Consider the following 27984-nt stretch of genomic DNA (forward strand, 5'->3'; position numbering starts at 1 on the left):
CTATTACTTAGAGAAGTGTTGGGGCTTTTTCAATGGATGTATTCCAGCAGAAATTAAATAGCCAATTGTTAAGGATGCTTTAATTTGAATTCCTGTATTGAACAAAAAGTTGGAGTCTCTTCTCTGTGATTCTGCTATAGCAACATGCCACATGTTAGGTTTTTTTATATTCAGCTAGTGATGGAATAAATCTGATACTGTGTTTCTTTCTCTGTTTTTCTGCAGCCAGGAGATTGTACCCTTGACCAATGCCTAAAGGACAACCTTGGAAGTTTCATGCAAATAGTTCTGAACTTTCTTAAAAGAGAGAGAGAGAGAGAGAGAGAGAGAGAGAGAGAGAGAGAGAGAGAGAGAGAGAGAGAGAGAGAGAGAGAATAAAATAATAATTATTGTGGGACATGGTACAAGTTTTGACTGACAATATTTATCACAATACTGAGCGTACAGAATATTGTTAGGCAATACTTGTACCATGTCCCATGATTATTATTTTATTCTCTTTTTTTAAAGAAAGTTCAGAGCTATTTGCATGAATAGACACAACACAAAACACACACTCCTACCCAAACCTTGTAGTAGAATGCTATTAACAGTCTATAAGATTGTTCAGAGAAACTGAATGCATTGGTTCATTGATCATCATTTGGTGCATAAACTGGTTTCAACTGTATTTACATGATTTGTCCATTGAACTTGATACTTGTACTGTACTATTATGACCACAAGACTGTAGAAGCAAAATAGAACCAGTATATTGATTTGGAAAAAAATATCTAAAATTTATTATACAAATATATATAATTGCCCATTTTAATGAAATAATTTTGGGGAGCTAACTTTCTTTTTCAGCAAGCCGGGCTGGCTTAACACATTTTTAAATGTTTTTAATAGGTTTGTTATTGTTTTTTTAATTATGGGGCCAAACACACATATATCTTTTTAACTGTATTTTAATGTTTGTATTTATGTTTTTACTTTGGCTGTGCACCACCCTGAGTCCTCCGGGAGAAGGGCGGTATATAAATCTGATAATAAATAAATAAATAAATAAATAAATAAATAAATAAATAAATAAATAAATAAATAAATAAATAAATAAAAAAAAAGTAACAATGTTTACATAAAAATAATAGGGTTAAGTACACTTGGTAAAAACAAATCTCCATCAACCAAGGCAAAAACACCATGCTATATATTTAATTATATATACATGTGTGTGTGTGTATTGGCTAATGGTCAGTGGCTAATGGAGTTTATATTCCATCATTTGCCCTTTCTTGCCACTTTCTTGCAAACAAACTTGTTTTTTTTAAGTTGTTTCTGCATAATCAAAAACAATCTAGATTTTAAAAATACATTTTTTTTTAATTTGATTTATATGCTGCCCTTCTCCGGAGACTCAGGGCGGCTTACAATGTGCTCAGCAATTGGATTATATTCTTTCTTAATAATCTCCAGAAGAGTTTTGAACTGCTGGGATATATTTATTAAATAGCTAAGAGTGTTTCGATTTCAAATGTTGATGTAAGCTTCTTTTTTTCTTTTTTCTTTTGGTCCTTTACCCAGTCACCCAGTAGAAATGCCTGTGTAGTTTGAAAACAGGCTGTTTTCTAATGGGTATTATTTACATTCACATATGCATCACTAGGGGAAAAAAAGAGAAATATATATTTTCTTGGCTTTTTAAAGTGGAACAACAATGTTTTGATTATGGTGAAACTTTTACTCACAACTATTAATCAGTATGTAGACTTGTTGGCCTATCTTCTTCAGATCCATCCTGTTTTTAGGCAAATGAAGCAGTAGACCTTTAAACAGCCAGTACTGAAGAGAAAAAAAGAAGTAATTTGTAAAATAAATTATTATTCTTATTATTGTATCTTTATTGCCAGAGATTAAAAAGGTACTCGTGGGATTTTCTGCCCATATGCCAAAATAACACACTCGGACTTAACTTCACTTGAGAGTGTGGAATTCACCATTTGTGCCTTAGCTTAGCTTCAAACATTGAAATGTCTTGGAGTAAACATACACACTCTTACACCTCTTGTATTCCTGTCTTGCTTGTGAGCCTTCCCAGAGCCTTCTTTCTGGCAATCCACTGAGAGAAACAAAGTGCTGGATTAAGTGGACTTTTGGCCTTACATTCTTCCTGTAAGGAAGAATTAGAAGACCCAAACAGGAAACCTATCCCAACTCATGCAAACTCCTTCCCTAGCCATTTTAGAGAAGAGGGAAAGGAAGATTTAAAACTGGGATATAGAATTTTCCAGGAGACGAGGAGTAGCTGCCTTTCCTCCCTTCCTTCTATTTTTAAGTTCTATTGTTCCTGCTCGGTAAGTGTTTCTATAGTTGCAATGAGCAGCCTCCCGGGATATAGTATTATTCTAGTATGCTTGTTTGAACAGTGCTTTCTCATTTATTTTATTTATTTATTTTATTTGGTAATAAGTATAAGCATGGATTGGATACATAAAATAGGTACAAATAGAAGAAACATTAGGACAGGGACGGTAGGCACACTGGTGCGCTTATGCATGCCCCTTATCTCTTATCATCTCCTCTTCTCCTTTTCTACAGTTTGTTTTGTGTGTTTGTGTGTCCCTCTGTCTGTGTAAATGCGTATATATATTTATAGTCAAATTTTCACGAACATAATCTGAAAGCAATATATAATATCATATAGTAGTAATCTTAAAGCAGAATATGAAATTGTTTTAACCACTTACTTCAATTCAAAAAAATTAACTTTCTACCAAATTGCAAAGGTTAAGCCAGAAATCAGAATTATGGAACACATTAAAAGACACATAAGCATGGAGTCAGTCATGTATTTAACTCAGAGGTCTTCAAACTTGGCAGCTTTAAGATTTGTGGATTTCAATTCCCAGAATTCTGGGAATTGAAGTCCACAAGTCTTAAAGCTGCCAATTTTAGGGACCCCTGATTTAACTGATGTTGAAAATTAACCAGGCTCTGTGCAATTGTGGCCAGACTGAGAGGGACTTTATGCTCGTGGTACCTATATCCAAAACCCTTCTAGAATGATATTCCATCATAATCTAATCTCATTAAGACAAATAAAATGGGCAAATATAGCAACCTTCAAGCTCAATGGAAGAGCAGTGAAATTTAAGAATTAAAAAAGAGAAAAGGGGCTTCTTTTGATTTCCAGTCATATCCCTAAATGTCAGATAACTTTAAAACGAACACTTTAAAGGTATCTCTGACCCATAAAAAGGAGGAATAAAACATGGCTCTGTTGTACTCTGAACAGAACCTGGGGTTATTGTTGTTGTTAACAAATGAGTCAAAAGGAATTGATTTAACTAATCTGGTTGTTGTTATTTTAGCATTTTAACCCCCTTAATATCACAAATACCTAGATGAGAAGAATATTGTTTCTTTACTATTAACTTCACACTTTGTTAGCTGTTCAGTAGGAGACATTTTTATTCATTTTTTAACTGGAAATCTATCTTTGGTTGCAAGCAGCAAAATCATGGTTTCTGCAGAGCCTCTCTGCAATTCCGAACATTTAAAAATAGCATGTTTTGTATTTGGAAACAAACTGATGCCTTTCTATTTTTGCTTGTAGTGAGTGATACGGGCACAGCAAGTACTCACAAGAGCTGAACTTTTTTTCCAAATGAAAGCTGCAATTGTCAGAATTTTAGCAAGGCCTTAGGGATTAGAAGTAGTAGCTAACCTTTGGAAGAACTCCCAATTTGCCTAATCAGCATCTAATTTTTAAATTCACAAGTAGCTTTTTTGGAATCATAGTGACAGGTTGCTTATGATATATCTGACTTTTTATACTGGAAGTTAAATATACATGTTGCAAAACAAAAGAGCAATAACATGCAGTACATATGTCTTTTCCTGGCCAAAAGGTTTAGCCTCTGCTTTTATCAAAATGATAGGCCAAAGATCAGATTGTTCAAATTCATGAAGGGAGCTGTCCAATAGGAGCACTGTTGTTTCAGCAACAGGTAGACTTCAACTAAGTAAACTAAGTACAACAATATTGCAGTCCTACCCTTTCTTTGGTCACTCAAGTGCTTCTTTCTCGTATTTGCAATGATGAAGTTTCTAATGTATTTACAAACAGGAATTATCTCATTGACAGTGATTGTTCTGGTGGCATCAAAAGAGCAATCAGCATTCTTCAAGGCCTTTTGTCCTGTACAAGCATTACAGACAATAATAGATTATCCCCCTTCCTTCATTTTGGGTATAAAGGATGCTAAAAGAGAAGAGGTGGCACCTGACATTAGATCTGATCTGCACAAAATGTGATCTATCAACCAACCATGTATTTCATCCTATCATTTGCTTGATCACCACATCAGCTTTCACTTTTCATGAAGACAGAAAAATTCTGAATGCTTATTGAGTTCTGCCCCCATCTTTTTATCCTTCTTGAGGCCATGAAGACCTGCCTGTTCATGTAAGCACTGGGCTACAATGGAAGTGAGCCCAGCAAATATAGAATTGAGGAGATGTTGTGGTACTTTGGTGGGAAGAATGATGTACTGCATATTGTGGCTTTGTATAAAATTTTGTATGAAATTAAATTTTTTTATGGATTGTTGCTGTGAAGCACTTACAATTATCATTTACACCACAAGGAGCCATGTACGTTTTCTAAATAATTGAATTTCTAAATAATTGAATTGTAATTAGCACTAGCAATATAATATTCCTGGATCAGTTTTGCTCAATCATTTTTATTCTTATAATGATTTAACCTACCTTACATGTAAAACATGAGTTTGGTCTTTTTAATTTTTAATGTATATATACTATTTTTATACATTGAAGTAAAAAGAGTTTTATATGCCTTGTACATCTGCTATGAGATCCAGTTGGATGAAGAATAGTATAGAATTATTTTAATCAAATGCAATTAAATAACAATCTATTTTTTGTAAAAAAAAATGCCATCCTTATTACATTTGCTCATCTTCATTATTCTTTAGTACAAACCTAATGTTGTATCTGGGTGGCTCAGAATGGATTCAGAGAGATTTTAACTAGCATATAATTCAGTGGTCTTGGGAAAATCTCTGTAAACATCTGTTTCTAATTTGTATTAATAAAAGGAATTATAAGAGTCTGGTTTTCAGGCTGAACAAAAAAAGGACTTTAGTATTATATGTACAATTAATATTGTAAGTTTCTTTTTGAAACATCATATAAAGTCTTTTGTTGACCTCTGTTGACCCTTGTCCTCCATTGATCAAGATTGTAAGTGATAGTTATAGCAGTTCTGAAAAAAAATTCTAACCTTCCATGTAGATGTATATCCTTTGTTATAACCATCCAATTTTTCTACAATGGTATTTCTGTTAAGAAAGAAAAAAGAAGCACAAAAATAGTTTCAACTCATTCATATCCATAGTAGCACCTTTGTCATTCTGTCTTGGTTTGAGTGTTTTTGTGGGTAAGCTTCTTGATTCATTATGGAAGGTGTTTTTCTCGGTCTGTGTGCCTCCTGAGGACATTGATTTGAGCCTTTGTGACCTTAACAATCATCAGTTTTGATTATCTTTGAATCAGCAGTTTGGAGAAGAAAGTACTTCTCCATTTACTTCTCTTCTGAGGGAAGACAATAGTTTTAACTGTTATTTCTTCTTCCTTAGCTCATTCTTTTTAATGGGTTGGCAATTGTCCCAAGAACACATTGATTTTCTGTAGTAAGCTGACTTTCCTCTTTAGTAAGCATTATTTCTCAAATGAAAGGTATCCAGAGACTTTTAAAAAAAACAGTGTCTTTTAAGCCACTTTTTGCATCTGGGTATCCAGAGATTGCAGGTCTCTTTACGCTGCTCAGGACAAGTCATGTTTTGAATGCTGCTCTTCCCTAGAAGACACTTGCAGAGCCCAGAAGACCCTTTACTGGGGTGTCCATCCTAAAGATAGGATGGCTTTGGTATGAAGCTTAAATCTGAACTTTCTGATCTCTGCATGTGTATATACTGTAATCCCATTGTGCTCTCATATGCAACCCACATCTGTCATTCTATGACCAATTGAATTAAAATAAAGTAACATTTATTCTGTTAGCCTCTCCTTTATCACAAAACTTGCCTTAAATTCTTCAATTTAAACAGGCAACTATGGTAGCTCTTACATGTAGGAGAGAGAAACTGGCTAAGATGGGGGGAGGAGTCAAATGTGGACTTAGTCTGGAATCCCTACATGGGTACCAGAGGGCACAGTCTGACCCCCTCCCCTATACCATTTAATCTTATCTAGTCTCACCCAGGTGAAAACCATTAGTTTGAGAAGATTCCTGTGTATAAAGTTATGCAATAAATCAGCTAATTGAATTCTTCACATGTGGACCTGGTTGTTTGGGCCTGACAATATGGGTTCTAAATCCCATAATGGAGCTGCCCATAATGACCCAGAAAAGCAAAACAATAACAGAACAGTATAAAGAAGGCTTGTAAAATAAAGCCAAAGATAACCACACACACACACACACACCCCAAGTCTTTATTTCACAATAGAACCAATCATGATAAGTCACAGGCCTATTTTTCAGAACAGGCTGTTTACAGGTTTCCTGTTGCCATCATGAAGGTGAATTTCATATTGTTCTTAACAAATACTGCTCAGTCGGTGATAAGATTTCTTGAAGGATTGTTCTAACAGTGGAGAGATGGCAGATCATTTAAGTGCTCTTGAGTTTTAGCCACTGAATGCACATAAAGTGATAATCAGCATTTTGAATTGGGATAAGAAATGAGCCAGCAATTTGTGAAAGAGTTGTAGAAGCTGAAGGTTTTATATTTGTAAACACTGAGATTCATTAAATAAATGATTGAAGACCGTGGCAACATGGTCCTTGAAAATTCAGTAGAATACATTGGGGACATTATAGTGTTTGTGTCTCAAAAACTTCTTCAAGAATTGAAAGAAATTCCGGGAACATCTGTCTCCTTGATTGGCAGACATTATAAATTTGCTTTCTGCTTAACAAAACAGGACAGCCACCAAAGTTTGTATTTGTATTTGTATTTGTATTTATTAGATTTATATACCACCCTTCTCCCGAAGGACTCAGGGCGGTGAACAGCCAAATAAAACACATAACAATATATAAAATTTAAAAAACAATTTAAAACATATTAAATGAATTTGGCCCTCACGCATTAAAACACCTCCCTTTTTAAAAACGAATTAAAATTAGCAATTAAAAGAGTTAGGCCAGCCCAGCTTGTTGGAATAAAAAAGTCTTGAGGGCGCGGCGGAAAGTGCGTACATCCGGAATCCTCCGTATCTCCAGGGGGAGTTTGTTCCAAAGGGCAGGTGCCCCCACAGAGAAGGCTCTCCCCCTGGGGGCCACCAGCCGACACTGTTTGACCAATGGCACCCTGAGGAGCCCCTCTCTGTGGGAGCGTACTGGCCGGTGGGAGGCTATCAGTGGCAGAAGGCGGTCTCGTAAATACCCAGGTCCTAAGCCATGGAGCACTCTAAACTCTATTGGTATTGTGGTAACCAATACCTTGAAGCACACCCGGAAGACCACCGGAAGCCAGTGCAGCTCGCGCAGGAGAGGTGTTACATGGGAGCACCGCATTGCTCCCATAACCACCTGCGTGGCTGCATTCTGGACAGTTGAAGCTCCGGGTGCTCTTCAAGGGGAGCCCCATGTAGAGAGCATTACAGTAGTCCAGGCGAGAAGTGACGAGGGCATGAGTGACCGTGCATAAGGAGTCCCGATCCAGAAAGGGATGCAACTGGTGAATCAGGCGGACCTGATAAAAAGTTCAATTGCTAACTGCTTCTGTAGCCTTTCTTAACCCTTTAGGTTTACATTAATGTACAGTTACCCATGACAATAATGGGTCTTGAAAACATCTATCATTAAAATAAGCATTTCTTGGCTCAGATCTAATGAAAGGTCTGCTTCAAATTCAGTATTTGTCATCAATTTGTCATCTTCTTTCTAAACTTCTTTCAGGAAACAAACGAGTTCTTGTCTCCCTTAATTCTTTAGGGATATACGTGCCCCTGGCTAGAATAACTAGGAAATCTGGCTAGGAACTTTATTCATAAGTATTTATTCCAATGAATGGAGTTTTACCTACTGTATTTTTTTGGACTATAAGATACCCCGGAGCATAAGACGCACAAAAATTTCAAAGAGGAAAACAAGAAAAAAGTTTTTGGCCCCCACGGCCCCCAGGAGCACTCTGCAGGCCTCCCAAGCCCTCTGCGCGTCCCGTTTTTGTGAAAAACAGGCAAATCTTTGGCCTCCCAAACCCTCCCTACATCATGTTTTTGCCCTCCCCAGCCCCCAGGAACACTCTGCAGGCCTCCCAAACCCTCTGTGTGCCCCATTTTTGTGAAAAATGGACCTGTTTTTGGCAAAAATGGGACTCACAGGACGGGGTTTCAGGAGGCCAAAAATGGCTGTATTCGGCGTATAAGACTCACCAATAGTTCCACCTTCTTTTAGGGGGGCTGGGATGGAAAGTGCATTTTATACTCCAAAAAGTACGGTACCTACTTTTCTGGAAAAGTGTTCTTGACTATAGCCAAGCAATTCCTCTTGTTTGAGAGACCATGACCATTTTCTTCCTGTCTACAGTTGCTTGAAAAACTAGATAATAGTTCTCAATTTGCATCCTCTTCTTCCTCTGTATTAATGTTTTTGAAAATCAGATACATTCTCATTAAATGCTGGAAGATAAGGCAATGGATTATATTTGTCTTGTTGCATGTGCTTAATTGAAAGCACCAGTTTGGATTTCAGCACACAAGTGGGAAGGTTAGTCTTCAATAAAATATCATAGTTCAGAGATGTAGGTGGGATAGTTATATGTCACCAGCACACTGAAATCTTATTTCTTGCTTTCAAATCATGGCTTTAGCACTACTGTTTCATTTAACCTGCACTCACTGAACCATTGCATAGCATCTCTACAGGATGTCCAATATCCAGAAAGTATCACAATTGTGGTTTGTCATGTCAACTATTATGGAGGTCCCTCTTAAGAATTCGTATTATAGAAAGTAATTTTAAATGGATATTGTGTATTCCTAAGGTGAATTTCCTTTACCCAAAGAACCTTCTGCCTACTCTTTTTCCCCACCATGCATTTAGCATAATTATTACATTCTGTGAAATGAATAAAAGGTTTCCCACTTCAGATACCACACAGGTTACATCTAAGTATTGAACAATGGCCTAAAAATTCTGGCAGCGCTCCTTTTTGTACATAATGAAAACAGTAAACACCAAATGTGAAAGGCACCTTGTAATTTTAGTATGTAGAGCAAATTAAATGGACCTTGCTTTGAATCCAATGTTTAAAAGGGAGAAAGGAAACTTTTGGGTAATCAAGCCCAATATTGCTAGGGTGATATTTTACAATGTATATGTATTTGAATGCATTCCAGTTTTTTGAAACATTTCCAACATTTTAGCATGATGGCCTCCAACTCTCAAGATCATGCACATATATCTGTTCATATCAAGATGGCTATTGTTCATTTAGTTTAGCAACTTGTATTTTCTCTAATTCTAGATTCCTGGAAAATGCTCCCTAACAGAAGGAACTGATCTATTTGTTGACATTCTAAACACCCATTTGTGGGTAGTTTCAGTTATTGTAACTTTTAAAAAATATTCTGTTATTATGCCTCTAATCTAAACTGCTGTGAGAATGCAAACTTTAAACTCTTCTGTCATGGAATGCCCAAAAAATAAAGTGTTGCAAAATTTAGAAAAAGAGAAGGTGTCCTAGGTAAAGGTTAGAAAATTTATCCCAGTACTGACTGATTTTCCCAGCACCTCAGGGGAAAATATTTCCTGCTCATAGTTTCCTAGAGGTGAAAATACTAAGAATGGGACTTGGGATCTTAGATATGAAAAGCAGGGATACCACTGATTACTAGGATCATTTAAAAAAAAACAACAACACCTATTTTATTCAGGATATATGGCCTTTCCAGGTCTCTGATTAACAACAGGATATTTTAAAAAGCATACCTTTTTAATAAAACTGACAGTATCTCTTGCTTCATATTTGGCAGTCAATTATTGTGGTCAAAAGTCAGTGCTATTTACTGGCTGTAAATAAGATTATCCACACTCTGACTGCTGATAGTGAATAATGGGAATTGACTAGAGCAGTATTTCTTAATCTTGGCCACTGTAAAATGTGTGGACTTCAACTCTCAGAATTCCTCAGCTGGCATGGGAAATTTTGGGAGTTGAAGTCCATGCATCTTAAAGAAATCAAGGTTCAGAAACATTGTTCTAGAAAGTTTATTGCAAAATATCATTATAGACCATGGGGAACTATCTAATTGAATTCTAGATACCTGTGTTAGCTGCTGCAGTTGCTAAGAGACTTTTTAAGGAAATGGGTACTAAAGGGTAGAATAATAAATAACTAATCTAAATCTACTTTTGTCTGATTTCTACTCAGAGTGCTTCAGTAAATGTTACCTACAGCCTGTGTGCCTTCTCTTTCAAACTGAGAAACCATCTGTTTCCCTTGCCTACAATTTCTAAGATTAAGGCACTGCTAATTGCTTTTTTTTCAAATCCATCCTGCAAAGCCTGTTGAGATTGGCTGATATTGTACAGAATACAGGATGTTAACAGTAATTCTTTAATTTAAAGAGGAATTGAAATGGATTTTTTCTTTTTTCCTATTAATTTTCCTTTTTTTGTCACTTTTACTTTATTTTAATCACTTGAATATATTTTTCTTTTTTCACTGTACAATCATTATCTTTTTTATCTGTGTGCACGCACACAGAGATTTCACCATTAAATTAAAAAATAAGTACTGTTTCTGTTAGCTCATCCAAACTTTATTTATACTAGAAGAAATGTAAGCTGTTCAGAAAAGAACACTTTGAAATGTTCCTTCCATGGGGTAATCCTGACATTAACCGAAATCATGGATGCTTTCACATGGTAGATTTCACAGTGTTCACCTCAATTTGCTTAAGAATCAGTTTAAAGATGATCAGTTGTCTTCCATTCTGCTGACTTTGAAATGCTAAGAGAAAATAGGGACCACTATTAACTAGTCAGTTCTTCCTCAACTGATAGTTGGAAAGTTCACAAAATGTGACTCAAGTTGTATCCCATCCTTTGAGCTACTACAGCCCCTGGATTAGTTGATGTTAGAAAAATAATGCTGTCTAAGGAAACAGAGAAGGTGTAGGCCGGATTACCAGCCTTGATTGCACTTGTGCCATATACAATATTCCCTGTTACATGTAAGGACAGTGTCAGTGAGTTTTGGCACATTTGGGCCAGTCTACTAGAAGTGCAACAAAAGCTCAGCTTTACTCTAATTATACCTATTCTATTCTATGCAAAGTAGTACCTCTAGTTTGAAAAATATTTTGAAAGCTGAAATATTGTTGTCTATATCCTGCCAACTAAAATGTACCTGCAATGTATTGCCATAAACTGGGGATACCTTATAATAACAACAAGAGCTGTTGTTTCAGATATGAACAGCTTCGTTCATATTTAAATGAAAACTACCAATAAAGGAGAATATTTGTAGCTCAGGATTGAAATGAGGAGTCCTTGGTGCTCTCTGAGCTTGGTTGCTAGCACTGATGTTAGGACTAGTGCAGAGGTGTCAAACTCACGTCATCACATGACATATTGGGACTTCCCCCCCCCCTTTGCTAAACTGGGCATGGGTGTGGCCAGCATGTGACACATCTGGCCCGTGGGCCGGGAGTTTGACAGCCCTGCACTAGTGTTATCACTGATAGTTTGGATAATGAAACATCTGCAAGAAAAGAACCAAGCTCAGAGAACACCAAGAATCCCTGGAATGAAAGCTATATACATTAGACCAACATTTCTCAATCTGGGATTCTGGGAGTTAAAACTCACACATCTTAAAGTTGAGAAATGCTGCAGTAGACTAAAAGCTGAGATTTCTTTGTATTGGAGCTTAGGGTATTAGTTTTCTAACTATGCATTGCCAGCAGTTATATACAGCATTTTCTTCTTTTATGCGTGTGTGTGATAATCTCTTAAGAATCTATACAAGAACAAGACCCTAGCATAGGACTATGATGTATGAATTTGTCTGAATCTATTCTGCCTTCATGTATTTATTCCTATAGTCATTTAGCTAGTACCTCTTTCTCCCCCTTCCATTGCAACCTTAATTAATCACAAATTCCTGGATCATGGGTGAGATGCTAAGTCTTTCTGGGGATGGAGAGGAAAGAGTTAAAGCTTACTTCAGCTCAGGGGCTGGAGTCAAGGAAAGGCCTGAGTTCTTGCCAATGAGAATGCAAACTGCCAACAAGCTCTGTTCAGCTGTATGTAATGCAGAAAATAGCCAGCTTTCTCTGGTTCAAATAAACCAGTGCAGAGCAAAAAATAAAAGACCCAACACTGGCTCTTCAAATGAAGTGAAATCATGAAATCAATGAAATCTGGAGTCAGCTTCGGACTAGCTAAGTCATCCAGTGACAGTACTTGTAAGTTCAGAGAGTTTGTTAAACTATATTTGGATGGGAACACTATTGCTCTGAAACAAACTTATCTGCTAAATAAACATATAAGAGAGAAAGACAGCACTCTTGTACTTTTTAAGGGTTATGTAGATGGACAAAAGCTTTGTCATGGGTAGCTTTTCTTGTTCCTTTGGGACAAATTGTTGATAATAAAATTTCATTGGCTGCTACTTTTCTCAGAACTGAAGTCTTGCAATGTTGCATAATAAGTAGGGAACAAGACTGAAATGTTTAACAGAAATAGTTGGAATAATTTAGGAGCAATAATTTGCTTATTGTAATGCAGCTACACTTGAATTTGGCTTCTTTTAACCATGGGTGGATTTTTTGCATGTTTCTTTGGACAATTGTATTATCATGTTTTTTTCTGTGTTCTTTGCTAACTCTAGTGGAGGAGTAAATCTTGAGGTCCTCTAGGTGTTTGGGTAACACTTACTCTTGTTGGCTATTGAGAGTCAAAACAACTGGAAACACAACATTTCCTAGTTTGTCCTATTTATTGAGAAACAGAGTAAATCTCAAAAAAGAGATTATGGTCTGGCAGGGAACTGTCATTGTTTGCAAAATTCGGAAAAAGTCAGTTCAGGCCTTCACATTTTAAAAATTGTTTTTAAAATAATAGAAAAATAAAACAGATGAAACAGAACAAAGAAATTTATATTATTAAAGTTACATATCAAGTATTTAGAAATAAGTAAAAAGGAAAAAAGTTGAAGTATATATTATTACGACAGTAATTCTATATGTAATTATCCAATGCAAACATTATGTAAGCATGTTTGTGTTTCAAATACACTTATATAACTTTATAATTTAACATAATTAACTTTAAATACAAGTTTAATAATGAAAAACAAGGCTCTGTGCAGTATGCCTTAGCAATATTGCAGCAAATCACAGTCTGTTTGTATTTTGTGTTTTCTCCTTGTGCCCCTTTATCATGGAACTAAATAAAAATGACTTCCAACTTCCTTCTATGACTGTCAGAATAGGAAACCAACTCAACCGGAAGACTAAAACTCTGTTGAGATAGGCTATATTAATAACATCTTCCAAGCCTGATTGTGGTTTTTCTCCCTTTCTTCTTTGTTAGGGAGGGGTCAGCCTGAAACTCTTAATCCTGTCTCCCTTTCCAGAATTTAAGGAATGCATCAGTCCTTTTTTGTTTACCCAATGAATTATGAATATTTACTTCTTTTTGGATTTCTACAATTACCTTTTAATGGTTAAGATCTCTTTGCAGCAGGAACTCTTTTTTTGGGAAGGGGGGCTGAGATTGGCTTTCGTTTTCTGTTTTATGGATGGAGAACTATTAAGTGCAGTGCAGTGTTATGCATTTAATGAGTAGTAGGAGAGCCAGTGTGAGCTTGATGCCCTAAGAAGTTGCTGCTTTATACTGAACCAGACATCGATTTGGCTCACCACGTGTAGTCTGAAGTTCAGCTTCAAAGAAAACAAAAAGTGCCCTTGAATTGAGCTAAACTTCTGGTGATAGCATGGGTAGTTTTCTTGGCAGCAGCTTCTCAATTGTTTGCCAATGTCTTTTTATGGGATGTTCTTCTTAGTCTAACAACCTACTATGAATTATGTATAATCATCACCATGTTTGGGCACAGAAGCCATTATGGATATGCAACACTCCTTCCTGCAATTGGCATTTAATATTTTCAGTGATTAATCAGACTTGATCTCAAGGGTTTAAAATTAGTTATGATTGTATCCATCTGTGAATGAAGCCTGTTTCTGACACTATATTCCCTCAAGTTGTTCCACATTGATGTAGAAGAGCCTTCTCCATCCTAGTGTCCTCAATAATGTTTGGATAATTCCTGGAATTTTGAAAAAGTAGATCAAATTATTCTAAGCTTTATAGCATTACCTCAAAATCTATGTGCATCAATATATGGTATCTTTCCCCTCCCTAAAACATCTCATGACTCTTTACACAATGATTCATTCTTTTCTAACACACAAAATGTTGAAAGTGTATATTGATGAGGATGAGAATGATATATTTCAAATATCTAATAAAATACCAGAGGATCAAATAATAATTGATAAATTCTTTACTCCTCTTTCAACAAAGCTAATTTTATTTGCCAGCTTAAAACCATTCAATAGTTGAATTTTATGTTCCCACTTAGAGGCCCTGAAACAGGACAGTGGCTACTTTGTCATTAGATCTACTGCAATCTTTGGCCTAGGGATATAGTCATTCTTCCAAATTAATGTACCTTTTACTTCATTTATTTCTCTCCTTTGTGCAAAAGGTAACATTAAATTCTATGAATCCTCATCCTAATTGTTTCATTATCTGTTTTACTTTCCTGTTGTAAATGCAAATAAATTTGGACTGGCTTCATGCAACAAATAATCTTTTAAATTATGTACATTAACATAATGTTCACACAAATTCAAAATATTGATTACCTGCATTATAATTAGACTCTTAAAAGATGGCTTTTAAAAGATAGAGGAATGGGTAACCTGTGGTCTATTTTGAGCTGCACCTCCTTTTCCTGTATCCATCTGATCAGTGTAATTAATGCACAGCAGAAAGCTGATGGCTGCCTTCCCACTGCAATTAGTGCTGTGAAATTTTATGTGCTTTAGGTGAAGAACTTTTTATCTGCTCTGTTTGCATGAAAGAAAAAGGAAAAAAAAAACACCACCCACACCCTCCAGTAATCATCAGAATAGATGAATATATGCGTGTATCTGTATGTATATACACCCATAGGTAAATACGTTTTCCCCGTCCAGTTGTGTCCGGCTCTAGGAGATAGCACTCATCTCCGTTTCTTAGCTGAGGGAGCCAGCATTGTCTGAAGACACTTCTGTGGTCATGTGGCCAGCATGACTATATGCCGAGGCACATGGAATGCGGCTACCTTCTCACCAAAGTGGCACCTATTTATCTACTCACATTTGCATGCTTTCGAACTGCTAGGTGGGCAGGAGCTGGGGCAAGTAACAGAAGCTCACCCTGTCATGCAGCAGTCGGGTCTCAAACCTGGGCTGTCGACTTTCCAGACGATAACCTCAGCATCTTTAACTGCTGAGCCATCGTGCCCCTCTCACACCCTACAGATACAAATGCACAAAAAGGTAGCTTTCTTTTGCTACCAGACAAGAAGAATAACTTTGTTTTTCAGTTCTTTTTTATTGGTGCTGGATAATATCAGCTCCAAGACAAAATCAAATTGGCATTCTATTATTCCTTCTAAGTAATCTTTACCCTAAAATGGTTTTTGACAATGACCAGCTCAGCTTTGCATTAGAGCACCAGATTTGTTGTTGCTGCTGTTAAAAAATCTATAATTCCACTTCAGAAACTGATAAGGCAAAAAAAAAAAAACCTTCAAAAAATTAGGATGCTGTAATATAATGTAGCAGCTTTGTAAATTCTGCTTGCATATTCTAAAAGAGTAGAGATGGATGGCAGGAGAATTTCAGTGGTAACAAGAATAAGTTACGATAGGGTATGTTGGAAAGGTTATTCATTCCACAGGAAGGACAGTTGGCCAAGAACGGGATTCGAGAGAGGGAGCTTCCGCAGACAAGAAAATATTGTCTGAAGCAGAGGTCTCCAACCTTGGCAACTTTAAGCCTGGAGGACTTCAACTCCCAGAATTCCCAAGCCGGCTTTGCTGGCTTGGGAATTCTGGGAGTTGAAGTCCTCCAGGCTTAAAGTTGCCAAGGTTGGAGACCCCTGGTCTGGAGTGTTCTTTTCAGGGTTTCCATCACCCATGTCCACCCTAGGATGCTCACTTCCAACTCCTTCCTGTCCCCCTCTCTTAGTAGACATCCACTCTTCTGTGGCCTTATTCATAACTTCAGTTCCTGTTCAATCTGTCTAGGTAGGTTATGTGGCTCCTTTAAATTTTGCAAATCTTAAAAGAATTCCTCTGAGGATACTGTCTCCTTCCTCTTGGTCTTACATTGACCTCTTTTGTTTACTATTGTGTTAGTAAAAGAAAGAATAGGGTAGAAACAGCATTTTGCACTTTATTGCCAGTCCTCTCAAGGCCTGACTTCATAATATAAAATAATGGCATGCAATAAAAAAAGGGAGATAAGACCAAAAAAATGAATATATGTATTTTTTTTAAGGCTGCAATAATATACACGACTACAGAGACTGAGTATCATGGATTTTACATTTTATAAGAACACTATGCACTATCATAGTTTTGTGTTCCTTGCCCTTATATTCTTGCTTCTTCTTCCCAAGCTCCAGACACTTATACTTAGATAACTTTAACAAAGAAACCTTCAAATGCTCCTGTGTGATAGAGGCCTGAAAGGCAAAACAGAGATTTCAGTTGTCAGCATGGACATAATCAAGCCATACATCCAAAGCAGAGCATCTATAAATTCGCCAGATGTCCATAGTAGTGTTTAAGCACCCTCTTGCTATCTGCAGTGTGAGATAATAATTTTGAGATAACTTTGAATGGCTGGAAAATTTGCTGAGTTAGCAAGGTAAGTTCATTTACCTTGTATGTAAGTTCATACAAAATATTATGACTTTGTGCTGAATATTTATAATTGTTACACTTTTACCGAGTTACCTGATCAACTTTTAAATTTGAGGGAAACTCTGGCTGCGTCCAATCAAGAAAAGCAAATCTAAAAGAAGTAAAACAGTTTAGGAACTGTCCCTTATCCACTTTGCAAATTATTCATTAAGGGTAGAGTGGTTGTATTTTATTATGGGATTGATTAACTGTCTTAATGGGTTTGCGTCATTTAAAAAACAATCCTAGAACCAGGCATAATATTGCTCCAAGTAATTTTCCAGGCCTTTGTCACTACAGGGTTTGGTAGCCATGCTTACAATGTAGGGTCGAGTGTGATTTTCACCCTTTGTTGCTGTTCTGACAGGATCTTAAAGAGCTGGCAATAGGCTGTGGAGTGTTTGCCCCAGGCATGGAAAGCTGGCTCTGTATATTAGCTGTCAGTGATGTCAGTGTGGTTTGTATTGCATGGGTTCCAACATAGATTAACAGAGCCTATTGTATGGATTGCAAAGTATTCCATTTGGAATATTTCCGTAATTTTTCTTGACAGCAGAGAAACAAGCTAATTCTGCCTTTTAGTAAAATACAGGAAAGAAGAGCCCACAACCAAAGTTTGCATTTGAAAATGCTGGGAGTGACTGTAATATCTGGGATAGCATCTGAAAAAGACGCCAGTGGAATGATTTTGATTCCATGGAGATTGTTCACAAAGACAAAGTGCTGCTTTCTTAATAATGCCAGCATAAATATCAAGGGCTTGATGGCATGGAGACTGGCAAGGGAAACTAAGCAGTTAATCCCATGGATCTGATGGCTGGGATTTTCAGAGTTAAGCCCTCAATGGCTTTTGATTCTCCCATTCCTCTCAGAACCCAGCTCCCTTTAAGTTCTTTTGAAAACTACAAATTGATGTTTTGTCTCAAATCTGAGCCATTAAAATGGGCTGAAAAGAAATATAATAAGAACTGTGGTAGATTTGTATTTTAGGTTTTATCAGGACAATAAAGTCACAATGTGTAAGTCATCTACTGTAAATGATATAGATAAGAAAAATCAAATGAGTGAAAACATGGTTTCTTAGGTTATACATTGTGTTCCCTTGGAAAATAACACTGCAGGATGTAATTGTTAGAGTTATATCCTGTCCTGAACTCTTTCTCCAAGAGTTCAGGGTGACTAGGGTGAATTTATCCCCTACTAGTGGTGGGTTGCTCCCGGTTCTGTCTGGTTCTTTAGAACCGGTAGTAAAAGCGGTGGTAGGCTCTGCCCAGCCACCCAGATGTCATAATTGACGATCTGCGCATGCGTAGAAGCGTGCACGCTCCCGTTGTGAACCAGTAGTAAAGGTAAGTAGAACCCACCTCTGTCCCCTACCTATGGAGTAGAATAGAATACAATAACAGAGTTGGAAGAGACCTCAGAGGTCTTTTAGTCCAATCCCCTGCTTAGGCAGGAAACCCTACACCACTTCAGACAAATGGTTATTTAATCTCTTTTTAAAAACTTCCAGTGTTGGAGCATTTACAACTTCTGTTCCACTGAAGTTGTTCCACTGATTAATTGTTCTGTCAGGAAATTTCTCTTTAGTTCTAAGTTGCTTCTCTCCTTAATTAGTTTCCACCCATTGCTTCTTGTTCTACCCTCAGGTGCTTTGGAGAATAGCTTGACTCCCTCTTCTTTGTGGTAACCCCTGAGATATTAGAACTTTGCTATCATGTCACCTCTAGTCCAGTGGTAGGTTTCAAATTTTTTTTACTACTGGTTCTGTGGGTGTGGCTTGGTGGGTGTGGCATGACTTGGTAGGCGTGGCAAGGGAAGGTTACTGCAAAATCCCCATTTCCTCCTGATCAGCTGGGACTTGGGAGGCAGAGAATAAATGGGGGCGAAGCCAGTCAGAATTTTTACTACTGGTTCTCTGAACTACTCAAAATTTCTGCTACCGGTTCTCCAGAACTGGTCAGAACTTGCCGAAACCCACCTCTGCTCTAGTCCTTTTCATAAGACTAGACATATCCAGTTCCAGCAACCGTTCTTTATATGTTTTATCCTTGAGTCCCCTAATCATCTTTATTGCTCTTCTCTGCATTCTTTCTAGTAGATTGATTAGGGAGTGATGACCAAAAAAACCCAATATGTTTCCATGGTTGATTGTGGACGTAGGTCCCCACACTTGTAATCCAACATGTTGCATTATGTTTTGTGCTTTTAACAGTCAGCCTTAACAGATCATTTAGGGGAGGGGTTTTTGTTAACTACACATGCCAGTTAAATCTGAAATTATCTCATTTGTGTCAATTTACATCAATAGCTTCTATTTATACCATTTGCATAATATCATAATTAACTTTTACATAATTTTTACATAATTACACAAGTGATGTAAATGAGCATTACTGATGAAAATTGATACAAATGATTTAGTAGATGACTTTTTAATATATTTTTTTACAATTTATGTAATCATGCACTTGACATACGCTGATGGAAATATCAAAGCACAATCACACAAATAATATAAAATTGCAAAAATAAGTTATTTCAGTTATCTGGACTGCTTTGGCAACAATGAGTTTTCTCTATTGGTTGGGGGTAAAATCTGAAAAAAGTTCATTCTTTGCATCCAATCTCTCCTGAACGGAGTTATGAAGAATTGGTCTTACTATAAGAATATTCAGAAAAACTGAATTAAGTCCATTCAGTTGAAGATCATCACTTTATGTAAATGCTGTATAGCATGTTGCATTGAAATATACTTTAGAGCACAGAACAGTGCATTCATAGTGCAATTCTTAGAAGCAGCTGCATCAAAAGGACACAGCTACTTTAAAAAATAGCAGACAGATACTATATCTATCCCCCACTAAGCCAAAGGAACTTTTTGAAATTTAAATGGGACCACTGTGGGGCTATTATATATATATCCTCATTGAACGTAAACATATTGATTTCAGTGGGATTTGTTATTAAATAAGGGCGCATACAGTATTTGTTAATGACCAAGGACAGTGTTCAAGTTCAATACTTCTCTAGGTTTCTGAATCCAGAAACAAGCAAGAGAGATGCTCTAATCATCCAGTGACCACTGGACATCTTCCTGTTCCTAAGATCAGGAGTAAAAAGGCAGAGGTTATTGTGATAGCATCCTGTTAGCTGCATCAAAACTGGTTTCCCAATCTGGTCAAACTGACAAAACCATGCGAAGGAAGGATCCCAGGAGAAAAACAAACACAAAAACCCCACATTCTTCCTAAGGAACCCTGTTATTGCATTTAGTTTTTATAAAGAAAAATTGTTTCAAAACAGAAAGAATGAACCCCCTCCCCCTAAGAAAGATAGAGGAAAAATAGCAATTGCACTTTAGACTTAGATGGCTAGTTTGAATTAGAGAACAAACTCATATAATCTATCCATCCTAGGTGTCACAGTCTGTCCATCATCACAGAATCATTTTGGCCACATCTTATGATCCATAATTCTTCATACGTTGATAGATTTCAAATTTGGGGTACAAAATGCATAATTGTTTTCACACCTTTAAAACTATATTTTTTTCTCCAAAATCATATAAAGTTAAGTTCTGTATAAATTTTATATAAATTTGTATAAATCCTTTTGTAAAATTCCCTTGAGTGTCCAATAAACATGGAGAAAAAAATCTTTTACTGAATCAATCTCATCTTGAAAACTAGTATATACAACACATTTAAAGTTCTTTAAGACCTTAACTCATTGGTTGTCAGTGTTAATTCATGATATGCTTTAATGTCACTTCAGTCAATTGAATCTTAGAGGTTTTCAAATCAAACTTAGCAAATTTCAGAAATTATATTATGATAAAAGTAAAGGTAAAGGTTCCCCTCGCATATATGTGCTAGTCGTTCCTGACCCTAGGGAGTGGTGCTCATCTCCGTTTCAAAGCCGAAGAGTCAGCATTGTCTGAAGACGTCTCTGTGGTCATATGGCTGGCATGACTAAATGTCAAAGGCACATGGAACACTGTTACCTTCCCACCAAAGGTGGTCCCTATTTTTTCTACTTGCATTTTTTACGTGCTATCAAACTGCTAGATTGGCAGAAGCTGGGACAAGTAATGGGAGCTCACCCCGTTATGCGGCACTAAGGATTCGAACCGCTGAACTGCCAACCTTTCAATCGACAAGCTCAGCGTCTTAATCACTGAGCCAGAATGTACAATAAACAGTTTGAGCTACAAACTGTTTATTGTTCACACTAGTGCCAAAATAATCTCATAGCTGTCATAATATTCAGTTCCATCATTCATTTTAGGAATACCCAACACTCATTCTTCAGGTTCCAAATGCTCTTCGGAAACATCCGACCTTAAGCCTTAATAAGGGAGAACACAGGTCTTTATTTTGGGTGTAACTTTTTTCACAGGAGGGGGAACTTTTGCAGACAATGCTTTCCTCTGGCTGAATCTCATGGGTTCTCTCAACATAGATACTTTTCTGGCATTCTTTGGGGTCAGTGGATTGAATATTTTCACTTATCTGGCCATCTGTCTTAATAATGTTTTATCCCTCAAGGCGGAAAAAGGCTTTTTCTACTCACTCACATTTCAGTAGTTTTTTGAAAAATGTATCCTGCTTTATCTTTTTGTGATTCATAGGTTCCCTTCCCAGAATCCAATTTCAGTATTGACAGCACTAATGGGATTTCCCCTCTGAATGAGTTGGTGAGTTTATTCATACTGAAAACTGTTCCTTGGTGGCCACAAGATTGGTTAAGAAGTTGTCAAAATTGGGGACACCTTCCTTTCAACCTAAATTATGAATGTTCTATACGGTTCAATGATATTTAGATTTAACCTTTCCTTTACACTGAAGGTTAGTTTAGTTTTTGGTCAGCAGATTTTCCAGAAAGTAATACTAATAATGTAAATATATCAATGTTGGAACCCTAAATTGATATTATTTTGATATATCTCAAAGTCTATTGGTTAACGCATTGTAAGCCGCCCTGAGTCTCCGGAGAAGGGTGGTATATAAATCAAATTAAAAAAAAAAAGTCTAGAATCTCCCTGTGGAGAATATTCTGGTATTTCAGGCTCCTAGTTATGCCATGACTATGGAGGTGAACTGTTGAGATTTTATTCTATTTTTTCATCTTCACCTAGAGTGGTTTCCTGAGTTCTAATACCTAGCTTTATTTTATTATTTATTTTATAAGGTTTTCTTTCAATATTTATTTTCAGTTAAATGGGGCTGAACTCTCCCAGTTTAGTCAGGGAATTAGGACACCGCCTCCCTGGAGAGTTCATTAAAGTTATATTCTGTTTATTAGCTTTGGGAGGAAGTGCTGCCCTGTAGTGGAGAATGCCCTCTGGGCGATTCAGAAATAGAAATTCATGTTTTCTCCTTGCATCCACAATCTCAAGATTTATTATTTGCTTGAGCCATGGTTAGGAACTAGACAAAGAGATTGGGAGATCAACCTAACTATCCCTGATAAAGTTCCGGTATATGCAATTTCAGGTGCAAATTATAAATGCATTTTTCTTTATGACTTTTATATATTATAAATAACTATAGAAGGAAGGAAGTAAAATGTATCTTGCTTTTAGAAGCTGCCACAAAATTGCAAATGCGGTCAGTATTATTTTGTTAAATAACTTACCATATTTCTTTCTGTTGAAGAAGGCTTCAGCCCTTCTATCATCATAACCTTCAGCCTAGTTGGTCCATAACTGAACAGGTATACTATGTACACAATTGTACTAGTATAATTGCAGGGATAAAACAAAGTATTTAATCAGCCTACAGAAGAATCTCAATGGATTCAGTAATCATTTCCCAGGATGATTTCTCACTCCTGAATAATCATTCAGAGGAGTAGCTTATTTTATTGACACCCTCTCTATTTCTAAGCAGGCTTGCCAGAGAAAGCAACTCCTGGTTTATTTTGGATTCTTCTTTAACTATGGTCCCACCAAAACTGGAATGTGGCCTTTGAAGCCTTTCCCAAAAAGTGGGCTGTAAAACCTTCTCTATTCTCAGTGTAAACATAATGATGTAAACAAAGAAATTATTTAATCTTGTCTTGCACTGTTAGACCTATATGGTGATTGTTCTGAGAAGCAAATTATATGCAGGTGGGGGAAGCAGGAAGAGTAAAGCAAAAAAATAAAAATAAAAATAAAAAGCACATTGTGCTAGGCAAAGTATATGGAAAGAGCCAGGTTTCTGAAATATTAGCAGGTGTGACATTGTGCAAGTAATTTTGACACAATGTACAGATTTCATTAAAAAATGCAAAAGCATTTATTTTGTACCTTGTTTTATTGCACGTGGCATAAGAAGGAAAAAGGGCCAAGGAATCACTTTTAAGCCAGGTTTCTGGGTAAGCAAAGCTGCACTTATTCCTTCTGGTTGTTAAAACAATTGCTTGCTGATTGTGGCAATTAGCTAGAAGTTTTCAGGTCACTCAGGGAAGTTTATTTTAGAGGAGGATATATGGTTTACAGTTTTTTCACATCGGCATTTTCAGCAGGTTCCAAATGTGTTGTTTAAAATCAAACTATCCAGAGGGCACTTTAGTGTTGCATTCAAAAGGAGGTGTATTTAGGACAGATATTTCAAACTTTTTTTTTTAAATGCCCTAAATTCATTTTGGAAGCTGATGCTAGAGGCTGATGAGCTCAGACCATCAACTCATGGGGTTTTTTAGGTCACAATGTTTTTAAAGAAATAGCATATTTTTTCCAATTGAAGAAAAGAGAAGAAGACAGCCAGTAGCAAAGTGGATGGACTCAGTTACGGTAGAGATGGCAGTCTTGGAAGGTCTGAAGCACCATGTGGAGATAGAGAGACCATGTGGAGAAGCTCTATCTTTGTGATTGCTAAGAGTCAAGGCTGACATGATGGCACATGCAGTCATTTCTTATACTTGCTGTGTAGCATACTGAAAAAACGTTTAACCAAGCCAAAAGTGATTATGTTCAGGATCTTTTCCCCATGTCTGGTTTATAGAAAATGATATGACTTTCAGGTGTTTTCATAGTCAGCTGGAGCATTAGAGAGAAGCAAATGCTGCCCTTGTTGTTGTTGTTCAGTTGCTAAGTTGAGTCCAACTCTTTGCAACTCTATGGAGTTGCTGTCAAACTCTGTCTCCCAGAGTTTGACCAAATTCATGTAAAGACCCTATCTAACTATCTCATCCTCTGCTGTCTCCTTCTCCTTTTGCCTTCAATCTTTCCTATCATCAGGGTCTTTTCCAATGAGTCATCTCTTCTCATTATGTTGCCAAAGTATTTAAGCTTCAGCTTTAGTATTTGTCTTTCCAAAGAAGAGTCAAGGTTGATTTCCTTTAGAATTGACTGATTGCATCTCCTTGGAGTCCAAGAGACAAGACACAAACTCTGATTCCAAGCTACCAAAAAAACTTCACTCTTGGTATATTGAGATCTTGCTCATCCTAATGTAATTCATAACTACATCCCCTTTGGCCTGATTTGCACAAATCTTTTAATTTGAAAGTTGGTAAGGATGATACGGAAAACTAGGATATAATCACAAATGACAGCTGTTCCATGGCTATATAGAGATTGCAGGGGCAGGAGTAAATAACTGGTGTAGGACATGCAAAAGAGTGCAGATTCATGTCCTGTTAAAATGGCAAAGATCTGGAGAGAGAAAATTAATAGAGCACACGTTTTGCATGCAAGATACGTTGGATTCAACTCATAAATTCTCCCAGATTGGATTTGGAAAGAATGAAATTTGGAAAGTATCGACTAAATCAGAATAGAATAGAGCCCTCCATGAGATGACAGTTTCAAATTTTGACTTCAGTAGGCTCTATAAGCTCCTGGAGACAAATGATCTGGTATATCATATACAGAAATAGTTATAGGACCTAGTTGCTTCCATATTTGGAGTCAAGCTATAAAATAAAGCAGATGCTGTCTCTCATGACTCAAGAAATTCAGTCCAGTGTATATACTTCTACTTCAATGCTGCCTTTTCCCATTGCAGTGGTTTACACAACTCTATTCCACAAACAGGCAATGGGCTTTTTTTCTGGCAAAAAAAAGGAAATATATTTTGCAAAATGATGGCAATAATTGGGTTGCCATCCTTGGGGATGCTTCCCTTCTGCCAGAGTTATCTGAAGAGCAGAAGGCTAATTTCATGTTGGCTTGAAAGACACATCTTTTTATTTTATGTATTAAACTATTGCATGTTTTCTGTAAAAGAGAGGATAGACTCAGTTTTCCCATTGTTCTGTTTTAAAGAACTGAAAACAGGTGTAGAAACAGGAGTATGTTTCACCTAGTAGTTTGAGGAGGGGAGATGAAGGGGGAGACTAATGTTTGATGCTGTGTGTTCCATTGCAGTTCCATAGCAAAGAGAATGTGTTTTTAACTTTTGTACAAACACGATGACATTTACATTTCTTACATAAGAAATCAGTGAAACCAGTTGATGCTACTGGAGCAGCAATGAAATTGCTTTGGAAAGATAAGCATTAATAATTATGAGTTAATATTAACTCCTTTGCCTGATGCTTTATGACAATTTTCAGTGCTTGTTAGTTTTAGTGCCATATGATAAGCAATTACTTTAGTGTTGCTGGATAAGCCTAGTGTGAGATGACAAGTCAAAGAACACTATATTTGCGAATACAAAATTGGGACACAATTATCATTTTCTGAGTCCTTTTTCTCTTGCTTGGATTGAGGTAAAACAGATGGTGAGCTCCAGAGGGCTTTATGTCACTCATTCTTAGTCTGTTATCCCATAATAGAGCCTATTCAGATTTCTGTCTTTAAAAAGAGCATTGGAGAGAGGCTATAACAAGCTGACCTTTCATCAAAATGAAGAAATGCAGTTTGCGAAGTCATAAGGTTAGCTATATCTTCTTAATACTTGGTGTGCTATCATGCTGTAAGTACGAATTGAACAAATTTTGTATTGGAACACACATTTTGTTATTTGTTCAAATTGCCTTCTTATGCAAACAATGATGGAGAGCTAATTCCCAATCTAACAACTTGAGGGTATTATCTTAGCATGCTGTGTGAAGTGAGCTTTTTCATTAATTTGTTTGCTATGGGTGGGTAGGTTAAAGCATTTTATATGAATACAAGAATTTTCTGACCAGAGTAGGATTTAACATAGTGTGTGAGCCAATGTTCTAGTCATGGTCTTGGAATTAGAATAGGGAGACTCAAACCCCATTCCCAGTTTACTCCATGAATAATGTTTCAGTTTGACTTCCCATCTGAAGACCATTTTTAACATAATTAAAATGTATATTGAATTGAGTGCATTGTATGAAAGATAAGTTATACTGTGTTTCCCCGAAAATAAGACCCTGTCTTATATTTTTTTTGAACCCTAAAATAAGCGCTTGGCCTTATTGCCATGTGCTCAAAAGCCTGATTGGGTTTATTATCAGGGGATGTTTTATTTTGGGGGAAACAGGGTGGAAGTAGAGTGGCAGTAATAGTATCTTCTGAACAGCCAAAGTAGTCTTCCCTGTTTTCTTGACTAGGAGCAGTCTTTTTATATCCTTAATTGTGGAAAGAACTCTTTCATAGAGACAGGGCACATGTCTAGAGAGAAGTTCCCTGAAGATGGGCTCCAGCATGAGATCAAAAGCTCGGAAATCAAAACCTCTGGTCCCGGTGACCGATCCAGATTGGATCCTGCAACATTATTCTGGGACATGTATATTCACCTTCATTCGATAGTGTACATGCTTTATGGGCACAAGGTCACAGATTCAATCTTGGCATCTCCAGTCCAAAGAAGTAAAATTAAAACTTCATACCCATACCCAATTAGAAGAAATAAGTGCAGATTACATAAACTGATATGCTGACCTAAAGCAACTTTCTATGCTTCTGTTTTTGCCATCTTGGGCCCCAAGTGTTGCATTTGCATATTGAAGGATTAACCTTCAGAGTAGAATTGTAGAGGTCACTATGAATTTGATGTAATGAATCCATTAAAAGTAGCAGCAGTCAATAGAGGACTTTCACTCTCTATATAATAGCTTTTGAGGAATCCTTAGGGAATTTGAGATTCATTTAGATATAGTCAGATGGCTGGGAAGCAGCTTTTGTAATCAAATTAGAGCACCAGGAGATGTGGCGAAACACATTTGTAAGCATAGCAGAACCCTTTGCAGAAATGATACTCAAGGTACCAGTGTAATGGCCATAGCAAATACTGAATCATGTCTAAGCTGCCAAATAAAATGTCAGTGGCTTGGAATCATAAAAAAGGAGAAAACCTGTAACTGTCTTTAAGTTTCAAGGACATGTCATCTTTATTAACGTGAATGTTAGCCTTCATGTTTTAAGTACTAAAGCTTCTATCAGAACTATAGTGCACACAGAGGGAACTTTGATCACAAAATTTGCCTCTGGCTACAATTGGCAGTAAAAAGGTATTTCATTGGCACCAGTATGAGAATTTTTCTCTCTCTCTGATTGCAGTAAAAAAAAAAAAAAAAAAGAGCACCGTGGTCTCAATAGAAATACATTTGCCAAGAATTATGCTTTTATAATCCTGGGACAAGATGACAAACCATATCCATAATATGACATGTAATGACTTCATTAGATACCTCTTTGCAGATTTAAATTTGAAAATTGATACTTTACCTAGTCCAGATTGATTGATTTAATACATGCCATCAGGTTGGTGTCGACTCTTAGCAACAACATAGGAAAAAAAAGAAAAGAAATCTAGATAAATGAGCATAATTATTCTACCAAATTAAAAGAGGCAAGGTCATGGTAAAGCTTCATTAGATTTTCTTGAAAAAAAAAGAATGTGTAAAATGACTAGACTTTAAACCAGAGACATTTTTATTAGGGATTTTACCAGAGACATTTAATAAAGAATTACAATATTTTATTGTGAATGTTTTAACAGCAGCTAGAATTGTATTTGCCAAAAAT

The 27984-nt window shown here is 36.7% G+C and overlaps 1 protein-coding gene across 2 annotated transcripts in view; it reads left to right on the forward strand.

Annotated features, from left to right (window-relative positions):
• The window catches only part of PRKCE (protein kinase C epsilon), a 321383-nt gene that overhangs the window by 161370 nt on the left and 132029 nt on the right, over positions 1-27984 (forward strand). The gene's annotated exons all lie outside the window — the stretch shown is intronic.

Source organism: Pantherophis guttatus, chromosome 1 (genome assembly GCF_059756535.1).
Source record: "Pantherophis guttatus breed Tessera chromosome 1, ASM5975653v1, whole genome shotgun sequence".
NCBI lineage: Eukaryota > Metazoa > Chordata > Lepidosauria > Squamata > Colubridae > Pantherophis > Pantherophis guttatus.